This window comes from Anas acuta, chromosome 1 (genome assembly GCF_963932015.1).
Source record: "Anas acuta chromosome 1, bAnaAcu1.1, whole genome shotgun sequence".
In the NCBI taxonomy this organism is placed as follows: domain Eukaryota; kingdom Metazoa; phylum Chordata; class Aves; order Anseriformes; family Anatidae; genus Anas; species Anas acuta.
Window position 1 is genome coordinate 200,975,619 of NC_088979.1, and position 13,385 is coordinate 200,989,003.

Here is a 13,385-nt window from a genome sequence, read left to right on the forward strand (position 1 = left end):
GGAGAAAAACACAAAACAGGGAAATATCTAGAGGCTTTGCCATGGAGGGAAATTTTTCAGTTTCACTTCATTCTTTATAAGAAAATTTAGTGGAAAAGAGCCTAAAATGTCTAAAATAAAGTACCCTTTCACCTTTGGGTACCTGCAGAGGATTTGTGCCATGCTGAGCTCTACAGCCAGGTGCAATGAGGAGCAGAAGCCAAAGCAGTGAGCTCCAGGTGTCATCCCAGGGCACTGCATCCCTCTGGGGACACCCCAGAGCATCTTTGGCTCCAAGCTCGTGATGCAGAGGTAATTCAGCTCCCACCCGTATGTCCCTGTAGCACCTGGATAGATGGTGAATGTTACTATGGTATTTTCCTTCTCCTCAGTCCTTTCCTTGCTGTTATCTCCTGTGACATGTTGTCTGGTGCAGTCTTTGTATATCAAATACAAAATCGAATAAATGTCCTCTGAGTTACTTTCATCTCAGCATCTTCATTATTTTCATGTCAGAAGTGTCTCAACATGGAAATTCAGGTTTGGGAGAGCTCACAGACATTTCTTTTCACTCATAAGACATAAACTAACCATCTGGCACAGTTAAGCCACTCAGTGTGATCCTAAAACAAAGACAAATGCTGCTGCTGTTGTTCCATTGTTTAAAATAGACATTTTTTGGAGCATGAAATTCTTCAGATCAAACCTTCCAGCTCTTTTCTATCTGCTCCATATATACTGATACATGCCCCTGTATATCTCCATATAGCCTTAAGAAATTAACTCATGATAAGCAATACACTCTAAATATATATAGCAGCTCTTTCTGTGAGGAGTATCTCAAAATTCATTTAAAATGGCAGTGAAACTAAGCAGGGATCTTAGCACCCAGTGGTTTTGTACTACAGACCCAAATAAGATAGTGTCACCATTCCTAAAAGACATCAGGTTGAGCGTGGTTATTTAAGACCTGGTCCAGTGACTGTGTGCTGGCAGACAGGAAAGAAATATTAGGGTAGTGATGGTTCAGACCAATGGGTGACTCATAAACCAGATACTAGGGTCAGGATAGAGATCTGAACAGTCCCCAAAAGAAATAATTGTTGCAGTGACTGGGGGAAAGCTTGAGCTGAGTTTTCTTCTGGACTTGTCCAACAATACTCGGTGTTCTCCACTCAAACAAAATTCCAGGAAAGGAGAAGTGTGGCCTGATGTGACTAATGTTACTTCTTCAGAGCAGTCAGGATTTTCCTCAATTTGCAATATGCTTAATGCTGCATATGACTCTGTCCTCAACTTGGGCTTGCAAGGAGTGGTGATTCCTGGTAAACGAGGGAAACTAGAGCTGCAGCTGTATGGATGGGCGATGGTCATTTTCAAAAAAAAATACTTCTGATTTATAAACCAAACCTGGATGGAGGAGGGGTTGAAGCCCACCACTCCAGGCTGTAAACCAGCCTACCAGCAGAAATACGGAAAGTCTATTTAATGGCCCTTCCTAGATTTTCTCTGTATTTTTTCTGGACTGAATGGAATGGCTCACTGGTTGGAGAAAATTTGCTTATCTTGAGAGAGCCTTCCCTGTGCTACACAGTCACTTTCATGCAACAGGCTGACTGCTGCCAATGGAATACTTCTCATGAAGAAGTTTCAGAGCTTTTACCATCAGGCCGTGACACCAATTTCTAACAACTGAAGGAGATGTTGCATTAAAATTCACATCCTTTCCTCTACCACCAGTAGATTTTTTCAATTAAGTCTAAGAAAATGTATGGTGTAACTTAAAAGCACTGGCACCTTTCCACATGTGATCCACAATTGTATAACAATCACAGCAATTTCCTTTTTGATATCAAGTGTCTCTATATGGCTGGGAAAGTCCCAGGAACCATGCTGATTTACTGGTTCCCATGAACCCATCACAGGCTCATCGTTCAATAGATCCTGCCTTTTAAACATGGCCAATGTGCTCAATTAATAATACAAAAAAAAAAAAAATCAATTCCGTTTTCCCCCTCCACTCTTGGAAAATATATTACATGAAAGGATTTTATCACCTGCACTGTGCATAATGTCGTGTACTGGATGTGATTAAATGTCCAGGTGTTTTCATCCCTGCTATCAAACCATCTGAAATCTCTAAGGATGCATTATCGTCCATAAAAGATCCATAAGGAGAAAGGATATGGATTCAACATAAGAATATATTCCAAAGCTTTTATTAACTTTTATTGTCATTGCAAAAGTCCAGGGAGCCTGAATGGAGGTAGTTACAGATAAAGGACTCAATTATTACAGTGTAGCCTCTGCAAAGCAAAGGATAACCTATAACTTTATATGCAGAGGGTTAGATGGGAGATTAAAGCTTCTCTTCTGATGTTACTCTGGGGAAATGACTTGTGTCCATGCCTTTGTGGATCAAATTCCTTCCTTCTCAGTGGAAAGGCTTGTTGGGTTTAATGATTTGCATGGACTCTAGTTCAGAATGGGACTTCATACATGCAGCACAACAAGCAGAGATAGCACAAGGTCTTCACGGATAAATAAAAGGCTCCCAATAAAGCTAAAACATGGAAAGGAAAATGTAAAAGAAGTGGGGAGATGGTCAGACGTGGTAACCGAGGAGAAAGAGAGATACATGGTCTAGCTTTCCCAATACCATCCCTACATGCTCATACCCCACCTGGAAATGAATCACACAAGACGTATGAATTGCAATAAGAAGGGTTTCTACCTGTGCATCATCATCATCAAAAGGAAGGCTAGAGAAGGAGCAGAGGACCTGGCTACATGGAGAAGGACAGCGTACTGGTCATTCCAGTACTTAAAGGGGGCTGCAGGAAAATTGATGAGGGACTCTGTCAATGAATGTAGTGGTAGGACAAGGGAAATGGCTTTAAACTAAAAGACAATAGATTTAGATCAAAAGTTAGGAGGAAATTCATCATTCAGAGGATGGTAAGGCCATGGCCCAGGCTGCCCAGAGGAGCTGTGGCTGCCCCATCCCTGGCAGTGCCCAAGGCAAGGCTGGATGGGGCAGGGGGCAGCCTGGGCTGCTGGGAGGTGTCCCACATTCTCTTGCAGAGAAGGATCTGGTCATCCTACAGGACACTAAGCTGAAAATGAGCCAGCAATATGTCCTTACGGTGAAGAAGGCCAACAGCATCCTAGACAGCATTATGAACTGCTTTACCAGCAGGTTGATGGAGATAATCTTTCTCTTCTCTTCATCCATGGCAATGCCACATCTAGAATTTTGTGTCCAGTTCTGGACTCCCCAGTACAAGAGATATGGACATACTGGAGTGAGTCCATCAAAGGGCCATGATCAAGAGACTACAGCATTTACCGTTGATAGTCTGAGAGAGCTGGGACTGTGCAGACAGGAGGAAAGGTTAAAAAAAAATGAAGCACGTGAAGTTGTTTAAACATAAAAAGACTTCCACTGTGAAGCTGATTGAACACTGAAACAAGTTGTACTGAGATGCTGGGGAGACTCCACCCTTGGAGCTCTACTGGACATGGCCTTGGAAAAACCTATTATGTTTGACCCTGCTCTGAACAGTAGAGGTAGATAGAGATTCCTTCCAAACTCAATGATTCAGTGATTATAGGGGATCCAGAAGACTGAGCACATCCCAACTGAACTCCATTGTTACCAAAACAGACCATTTTCTAGCATTGATGAAAGAGACTTCCTGCAGCATGGAATTTTTTTCTTGAAATATTATCTCTCAGGGGGTAGAGAAAAAATGGTTTGGCCATTTAAAATATGCTTGCAGGAAATGGTGTGACACTTAAGGATTCTGCCATGACCAGTTTTGCTGTGGGTTGCAGTTCTGCTTGCCTTCATCGGGCATCTGCTCCTCTGTGATTGCATTTTTACTCTTTTTCAAAAGGGCAGATGGTATTTTTTTTTTCCTGTGTGCATAATTAAAAGAACACAAAACAAACTCATCTAAAGATACTAATTAATTCCATTTCCTAATAGATTGCAGGCAGCCTATTAATATTATTCACTCCTGGGACTAAGAGTCTGCTAGCAAGAGCTTCTTCCTCTTTCTGCTTTTCCTTTTCCCATGGTGACTCTGATGAAGTGATCCACCACATCCCTTCTCTACGCAGTCATACTGGAAGTAGCTGCAGCTAGTCCTATGCTACAACTGGTCTTGGTGAGAGAGTTTTCTCTGTTTGTTAAACGCTGTTCTACTTGGGTCCCCCCACACCCTTTTTGGCTTTGATAATTTGCATCTGAAAGGCCATGATACTGTTCAGGTCATATAATGGCTGAGGACTGGGTTATTCCTGGGTCTACACACATTTATACCCATTTTGGGCTCCCTGGTTTACTTGGAAAGGATGTGACAAAGGAGGGGAAGTTTAATTGTTCTGCTTATTTTTTTTTAATATATATATATATATATATATTTAAAAAGTAAGATCAAACATGCCTTTGGATGGCACCAAGTGATTGTCAGCTCTATTATAATTACCCAATTAAAGAGGTGATAATGAACCCAGACTTGAAATGCTGGAGGGAGAAAAGGAGGGTGTCACTGGGAACTCGATTTTTGTTTTATCCTAAATCTGTTATAAAGGAATCACCTGTCAGAAAGTCTGCTGAGAGGCAAACAGCTACTCACTGCAGCACTGTGATCACAGAAACACGGTGGGAACAAAAGCAGCAATGACAGATTCAGGTAAGGCAGCCTCCAGCCCAGGAAACCCAAGCAGCCCCAGGGTTTTTTGAGGACCCCCCATCTGACCTTGGGACAAGGAGATGCTGCTTTAGCTGGGGTGTATAGATGGGAAGTGTGGTTTCTCTAGGTGTAGTTGTTGGGGGTATTTTTTGAAGTGCTAGAAGTTGATTCAGGAGCAGACTGTGCAGGTTTTGTAAGCAGAAGCTGACCAAAAAAAAAAAAAAAAAAAAAAAGCAGTCATTAGTGCATCCTATCTATCTCTGTGGTTAACAAGATACTGGTCTGTACTAGCACAGATATAGCCAGGAAGTCACAGGAATTCATCCCCCTCCAGTTTTGGGCACCTACCTGCAAGAATGACAGGAGGTTGGACCAGTGATCTCCTGATGTACCTTCCAACCTGACTTATCCTGTGTTTCATGGAAGCCTTGTTCAATCACACCTATTGCAGACAAGATTCAAGCCTTTGATTTCTGCTCTCGGCCCTCACAGCTGTGCCCGTGCCATGTATAGGCTATGTGAGCCCATGCCACCTCCCTGCTCTCAGCTCAGGTTTATTACAGGTTGGCCCTAGGTCTTGTGCTCTTGGGATCCTATGCCACAGCTCATGGGCTTGGCTTCCTTTGGGACCTTAACTCATGACTATAGGACAGCACGTACTTCTGAGACTAGCTTTATAGACCAGAAAACTAAAGTAAAGCCACATGAAACCACATGATAAACCTAGTGTACATCCCTCTTTCCAGCTCTTAGGGCCCAGCTCCCAATCCAATATTCAATCAATTGCATCTCGAAAGTAGTCAACCTTTCTTCTTCCCTCATCTTGATCCTGCTGGAAGCCTATTTCTGTGAGCATTGTCCACATTTGGGACTACTAATTCTATCTGTCTTCAGTGGTGCCTCAGGAAGGAGCATGGTTGTGTTGGTCTTCAGAGGTCCATGGGAGGAGCCAGGTAAATCAGGACTGAATCCCCCATTCTGGGAGACAGAGAGGAAAGCATCTTATTAGATTATTTCAGCTTTTAATGCTCACAAAAATGTACTCTTTTTCATGTGATCCTCATTGCTGGATTTCAGTTATGTTCAAAGATGACAAAATGGAAAAGATCAAATGATAAATCAAAACAAGAGTAACAAAAAAGCCTGAGGGATGCAGAGCTGACAACAGATGATCACAGAAGAAAGTGATCATATTCTTGCTTATTCCAGAAAAGCTAGTCTTAACTAAGAAATGTTTCCTAGATGTGTGTGTGAATGACAGAAAAATTTTAGGTTAATCATTTTTTACTACATACTGTAGGACCAAAATTTGAGTTTATTAGAATTCTAGTCAGTCTGCTCATCACTTTGAAGGCTGATTAGTACTAATATATATATATAAATATTTTAAAATTTGTTGAACATGGTGAAGACCCAGCAAATAACAAATCAATTTCTTATTAGGTTACACCTGAAAATAGAGTGTCCAGAAGCGTGTGCCATTTGTAAATATTAGGTGCATCAATCTTGGTTCCTTCAAACAATCAATTTCCCTGTGAAAGGAAGACAAATGTTGTGTGTTTTTTTTCTTAAAAGGAAAAAAACTATGAAACCAGCAACAGCTAAACAAGCATAGCTAAACCTATATCATTATTGTTCTACTATAGAGGAAATAGCTATGCCATTTTTTTTTTCTTTTTTGTCTTTTTTTTATCCTTGCTCTTTTTTTTTTTTTTTTATAGACTTGCTGTTCTAGCTCATTATAATGACAACTGGCTTAAAAGTGTTAAAAGGAAAAGATAAATCACGTCTGAAACATGTTTTGAAGAGGGTTAGTTAATACAAGGAGCCTTGCAACACTCGCTGCAGTTATTCCTTGGATGATGGATTGGTTTTGGTTTGGCTTTGATCTGTTGAGGGACTTTTTCTGTTCTCCTGAGGGCAATAAAGGAAAATCCTGTGAGGGAAGGAGATGTCTTCTCTGGGTAGCCATGGAAGAAAGGCAGATATCATGGGGGATGCAGAAGGCTGGAGCATACCAGCTCTTGTGTGGACACATTAAGTCCTTGGGCCTGAGTCCTTTTATACTTGTGCACCCCATTAAAAAGAACCAAGGACCCAGTCTAAGGTTTTCAGGACAAATGGTAGTGATTGCCTTGTGTCCTATCTAAATACTCCAGCTTTCTGCCCTTTAGTTAGCAGGGCACACTTTTCCCATCAATAGAACCCCTCCATGCCTAGGAGAGAGGATCTTTGGGTCCAGCCATTGAGGTGTGGTGCCAAAGACATCACAGACTGATGGTGTCATAGGAACCCAGCCAAAATTACAGAAAGTAAACTAAAAGAGCCTCCCATTTATGTTTGCCTTTTGCTAGGCTGGGTTATATTATTCTTTCTCACTCGACTTTTATCTGTTCCATTTGCAAATACGCTAGAGAAGGTCCCGGGTGGAGCACGACAGCAACTCTAGGGTCCTCAGAAAGGTCTGTTACAAACTGGGAGCTTGAACCAGAAGGACAAGAAGAAGCCAAAGCAAGGAGGATTAAAAGGGGGAGAAAGGCAGGGCTGGTGAATGCAGTGCTACAAAGGGCTTCTTGAAATTGTCAGCTTGTGGTACACTTTCACCGTGCTGCTTATTTAAGTCCCACTTTTCTAAATGCCCACTCAAGCTAATAGCTGTGGCTACTCAGCCTGACAAGCTCTATATGGTATATTTATGTTGATGTTTATTTTTTTTTCCCCCACTGAGTTGTTGCAGCAAGCTCTCTCACAAGTGTCTGGTGTGAATTTAGCAGAAATATCATTTTGCAATGATAGGCAGTATATTTAAATATCCCCCCATACTCGGCTCTCTCAGGGAAAAAATCTTTCAGTTGCAGCTGAAAACATACACTGGGTCTTCTTGAGGGGTTCTCAGTGAGGGTGAAGGAAAGCATGTGCCTGAAGCCACTGATGTGACATATTTTCTAGTCTCTTTTGTCCTCATTAAAAAAAAACCCTGATTTAATTTTATGATTTTACTGCTCAGCTGTTCAGCTGGGACTCTGATGTTCCTCCTGTCAGTGTGATGGAAATCAGACTCCTGGGTACTGGTGAAAATGAATTAGTTAAGTCCAGATCCCCAGACAAATTTAGGCACGATGTCTCTGAACTTGAAGGACTTTCAAGTGGCCACGTCCCTAGCACAATAACCACAGTTCTATGTGGGGTCTGCATTTTTTAAAACCTTGAAGAGGAGCAGCTGAGAACACAAGAAGATGATTCACACTTGACATGTGCCCACGTAAACGCAAAAATATTCTTCATTTCTGTGAAAACCACAGCATATGTGTCCACTGACATACATATATCACAGTACATTTTATCCAATGCAATGTATACCTTATTAAAAGAGTATATATTTAAAAGTTCAACTTTCAGTCAGGGCTGAGGAAGGAACAAGTGCTACTGCTTGTCTTTGGTGAAATAAATTAACTCACACATTGCAGTTAATCAGGACCATCAGTTAAGAGCAGGTACATACTACTGCAATGATGAATTAATTAGTATAATTGATGTAGGTGTACTAAGCCAGGGATAAAACCCGAACAGTAGATCAATGATTGCATCTCTCTGCTAAAGGTGAATTATCCCTCAGCTGTATCTCCTACTGCTTTTAGCCAGTTGAGTCTTAAAATCCTTGCTCTTGGAACCCCACAAACACTTGCAACTGCCAGCAAAGGATGTTTGAATTATGACACTGTTGTCCCAGCAATGGTTGAAAATGCTTTATAGAGTTAGGAGACCAAGGATCAGTGCAGAGGGGCAGAAATCAAACAGGAATGAGGAGAGCTATAACAGTCCATGAGTGATAGGTATGACTTCAAAGGAAGAGCAGCCCCAAGGCAGGCATTACCAAAAAGAGCCGGTGTCTTTGTGTTCCTCCAGGATACCTGATGGAATTTAAACCTGCTTTGCTCTTCCCTTGGCACAGCCTCTGAAACCAGCCTTTGTGAGCATGAATGCATGAAAACAGCACTCTGTAGCCTGAGGGGTGTGATCCTGGCCCTACGGTCCATATCCTTAGGTAAAGATGTGTTTGTCTCTCCTCCCCTTATTTCTTCTGTTCTCCCCCTAATCAAACTATGTGCCCTTTTCACACCTTTCTCTGCACACCAAACCAAGGGGCTGCTAGATCATTTCTACTCTTTTTTGGACAATCTCCATTTCATTAACGAATACTTGAAAACTCAGCCCTGTTTAGCTTGCAGTAGAAGTCTTTTAAGGGAGAAAAAAAAATCAAAAACAAACAAACAAACAAAAAACTTAAAACATGCGAGACCTGAAAAGCTAAGGCTACCAAGTGCAGAAAATCTCTGTCACCCTACCCATAACCAGAGACCTGCCCAGCTACTGTCCATCATGGAGAATATCTACAAGCCTTTAACTCTGCAGCTCTGGAGGCACCAGTCTTTCCCCAAACTCCACCTGCTCTCCTCCATTGCAAGTCAGACCATCATATCCTTCCATCCTTACCTCCGGTCATTGCATAGGGTTGTACATCCATCAGCTTTGCAAGAGGTATTTTCTTGTCCAGATTTCAACCTGAGCAAGATAACCAGAACCTTGGAAAAACCTAAGAAGGAGCTGTGACAGGATACCTGGCCATGAGGACATCCAGAATATTCACCAGTGCCCAAGTGTATAAAACATCTGATTTGGTGGTTTGCCAATCACTTGTGAACCAAAGCAGCTGGTAGCAGGTGAGAGCTGGGTGACGAGCTGAACTTTGATGGAGCTGGATGTATTTTTTACAGCTGTTTCTGATGGTTCACCATGGTGCAGTGGCTGGCAGCACAAGGATCAGCAGTTTGTATAGGACCTGTGTCCTTTCAGTAGGTAATTACGAGATTTCCACCTTGGCTACTTACAGGTGAACTGCTTTTAACGCAATAAGATTATGTTGGCTAGGCTTTAGCTAGCTGAGCAGGTGTCCAGGATCCTCACCACACTTGTGCCTCCTGTGGCAGCACTACAGTTCCCAAGCAAATTTAGGCACCCTGAGCAATATCCTGCTGCATCCCATTCATATGTCCCATTGCAGCATAAAACTGCCTCTTGAGGTCCCATATTTTCTTCTCTGCCTTCACTGCTTCATACTCATTTTCTTCAGCTGAATCTCACTCATGATTCCCAGCTGATACTCCTAACCTCTTCCCTTCCCCTTTTGTTATTTGTCTGTACTTACTGCTGCTCTTCTCAGGTTGGATATCATCAGTACCTGTTATTTTCTTTATTATTGACGGAGTAGAGACCAAATCTGCTATTCTCCACAACACTGCCATCTCCAGGATATCTGCTTTTAACTCCAGTCTTAGGTGACAAACGTCACCTTTTGCTTTACAGCCCCATATCCATGGCAATGCCTCCCTCTGAGTCGATTTGAATCAGTTTTGCTTCAAGTAAGATTTCCCAAGAGATGCTAGGAAGTGCTCCTGTAACAGTGTCAGTACAAATAGATGCCTATTCACCCAGACACGCACAATGCTGCAACAGTCATGGCTATTTTGTACTCTCTCAGGGGGAAGTGTGTCTGCTGCATTGAAGCAAGTGGGGCTTGAGCTGAGCTGCTGATGGAACCAGGAAACTGTGCACTAATTAGTTAATTGGTTGAAAGAGCCTGCATCATATTGGATGTGTTTAACATATACACTGGCCCTGCTTTTGTGGGGAAAAAAAAAAAAAAGAAGCAACAACAACAAAAAAACGTTTTGCAAAGCCGTCAGCTTCGTTAATCCCAATTTTGCCTTCACTTATCCCAGCGTTACATTGACAGGCTGGCTGATGCTACTTTGTACTCAGGCATATTATTCAAGCATTAAATCAGGAGTGAAATCTGAATCACTTCTTTCTTTTATGCTCTGCTATGACTTCAGTTTGCTTTGTCATAAAAGGACGGTGTGAGTCACTGATTCAAAGGGGGGAAGCAAGAGCATCCCTTTTTTACAAAAACAACAACAACAAAAGACATGTTTTTGGAGAGAGACAGAGAAATTTGCACACAATCAGAAGTCTTGTGACTTGCCCATGTAACCACAGTCCCAGCCCATCCAGAAAAACTGCTTTTTATGTCACTTTGCAAAACTGTGATTCATCCACTTTGTGGTGAACTGTTCTGGTCAAACACATCTTCTCTTCTCCTTTGGTTTACTCACTCCACCAGAGACACACAAGGTTCTCATAATGAACTGTTCAGAGTAATCAAGGCATATTCAAAATACTATTGTTTAACCTTGAAGTTTCTTGGGGAAAAAAATAAAACAAGGAAATTCATGGTGTATAGGAAGAAAAACTTTGGGACTTCCTAAAGTTTGGAGTTTTGAGACTGTTTCTGATAACAACTATAGGAGTGGGGCTTCTGTACTGTGGAACAAAATAAAAATCACAAGAGTATGGACATAAAATCCACTTGGAAGTATGAACTTTGTGATCTCATAGAAAATTTTCAAACAAAATGAATGAAACTGCTGCCAAAGCCAGAATGGATATGAGGATTGAGTAGGGTAAGAGGGAGGAAAACAGTGACTCCTAAAGACAGAGGAGATAATGGCTTAGAGAAATTTTGTGATTAGGGAACAACTCATTCATCTGAAAAACTGTGAGACAATTGTGAAAATTACCTGGGAAATAAAATATATGTATATATGGTAAGGGTGAGAATCTAAACTGATGTCAGGGAAATTGCAGCAGAAGAATAGGTGATGATTAGAGCCTCTCTTATTCTGCAGACATGCCAATATTGAGTCTTCCAAAATCACAGTGATAATTTACACCATTGAAAAATATACAGAACCAGATTTCTTCTGCGTGTAATGTTAGGAAAGGTCAGACAAACTGAGGTACTAATGCTTTTCTGAATGGCCCGATCTCTGTAATTCTGCACACAAAATGCCTGTAGCATTTAATCAGAGCATAGGATCAAGCTTATGATGTCTCATTTTATTTATGGCATTTTTCAGAAATGCCATTCAAACAGTAGTCTTCATGCCTGAGTTTTTGTGCACAGTAAAAAAATAAAAAAATAAAACCACAAGGATTTTCCCAGAACACTTTTATTTGGTAAGGTCAGAGGCTGATTTTTGAAGATAAAGTCTTTCAGGAGTAACACATATTAAGCACCTTCCAAAAATGGAGGTTTCTAAATATTCTACCTTACAAATCCCTGCCACCTATATTTTTAAGTGTCTTCAGATGTAAAACATGCAGAACTTGCTTGAAGAGCTTTACAAGAAGATGTCAGGCACCTGATTCCTGCAGAAACACATTTGATGTCGAGTGCCACTCCCCTTTTGCATTTGCCCACTTCATGCTCCCTAAACAGATCATAATGAGTGATTTTAATATTCCAATCATGCAAATCTTCCCCCAAGATTTCAATAATGCCAACAAGGTCTAATGTATACTCATAAATGAGCTATTCCAATTCCAATTCTTGTTTATTACTCAGACTTCCAGCATTAGAGTATAGGCAATTAAAGAATTTTTTTCTCTTCACATCCCTTGGTGCTGCCTTGATTAATTTTGTTCTTGACATCTTAATTTTGTGCTAAATGAATGCTCATTCATTCCTCCCTTTCTGCCTTCCCCTCTTCCTAGCTTAACACTCTCCTGACTGCTCAGCTTGATGCCTCGAAAACGTGTTTCTCTCCTGTGAAATTGGAGAACATCTCACCAAAGCAGGTCTTGCCATTTCTTACAGCCACAAATGTCTGCCTCACTCTATGAAAGTTTTTTAATATTTCTCTTACAGGTTTTTGTTGTTGTTGTTTTCCTCTTACTAGAAATGAGACTTTTGGACAAAAGATCTGCAGTATACAGGAACTCTTCATCTACCTTCAGTCTGTGGTAGGGCTCATAAAGAGTGTGATGAGCTCTGGTGCACCACCAGCAGTAGGAACCCTGGGCACCATAAGCCTGTCCACTCTTGCAGTAATATATTGTGATGGGTTTGTGATAGCATGCAACTTTTTTGTCTACGGGATAATTAATTTCATTATGAACAGTGTCTTCAGCACAGCTGGTGGGATTCGTGTGACCAAATGTAGAGACATCAGAGGTAAATTTCTCCTTTTCCACCTTTATAGTCAGAAGAGAGACATAAGGCCTTTTAGGGAGAAATTAATCTGAATTAAGGTAGATAAATCATGTCTGAAAAATGCCCATTGCACTTTGCGGGACAGGATGAACCATTCAGCTGTAGTTTTCTGTAGCTGAGACCTGTAAAAGATTCCGGGGGTCATGACACACCACCACAAACAGCAATTCAAGCTTTTGTAGATCTACTTGGGGGTCTCTGCTCTGAGCTGTGTGAAGGCTTGTGGATGTGCATTCAGAGAGTATATTATGTCAGACACCATATAGAAATACAGGGAAAGGCAGCCCATTCTCCAGGGTATTTGTAATCTAAATGAAATCTTTTATTCCTATCCCTTTCCTAGCTTGGCGTAATGAAGAATAATTTCTAAAACATTTAAAATCCTTCCTCCAGCTTTGCAGATCATGACTGTTTCTCTGCCTGGCCATTTGAGATACTGAAGAACCGAAGACATACCATATGCAAAGCATGCTCAGTTAAAAATACACCATATTCCACCTCTGGCACGCAACAGCCGCACGTGTGCTTGTGCCAAACTGTTGCTGTTACAGCATTTCCAAGCCAGGCATTTCAAGTTCTACTGACAGAAACCT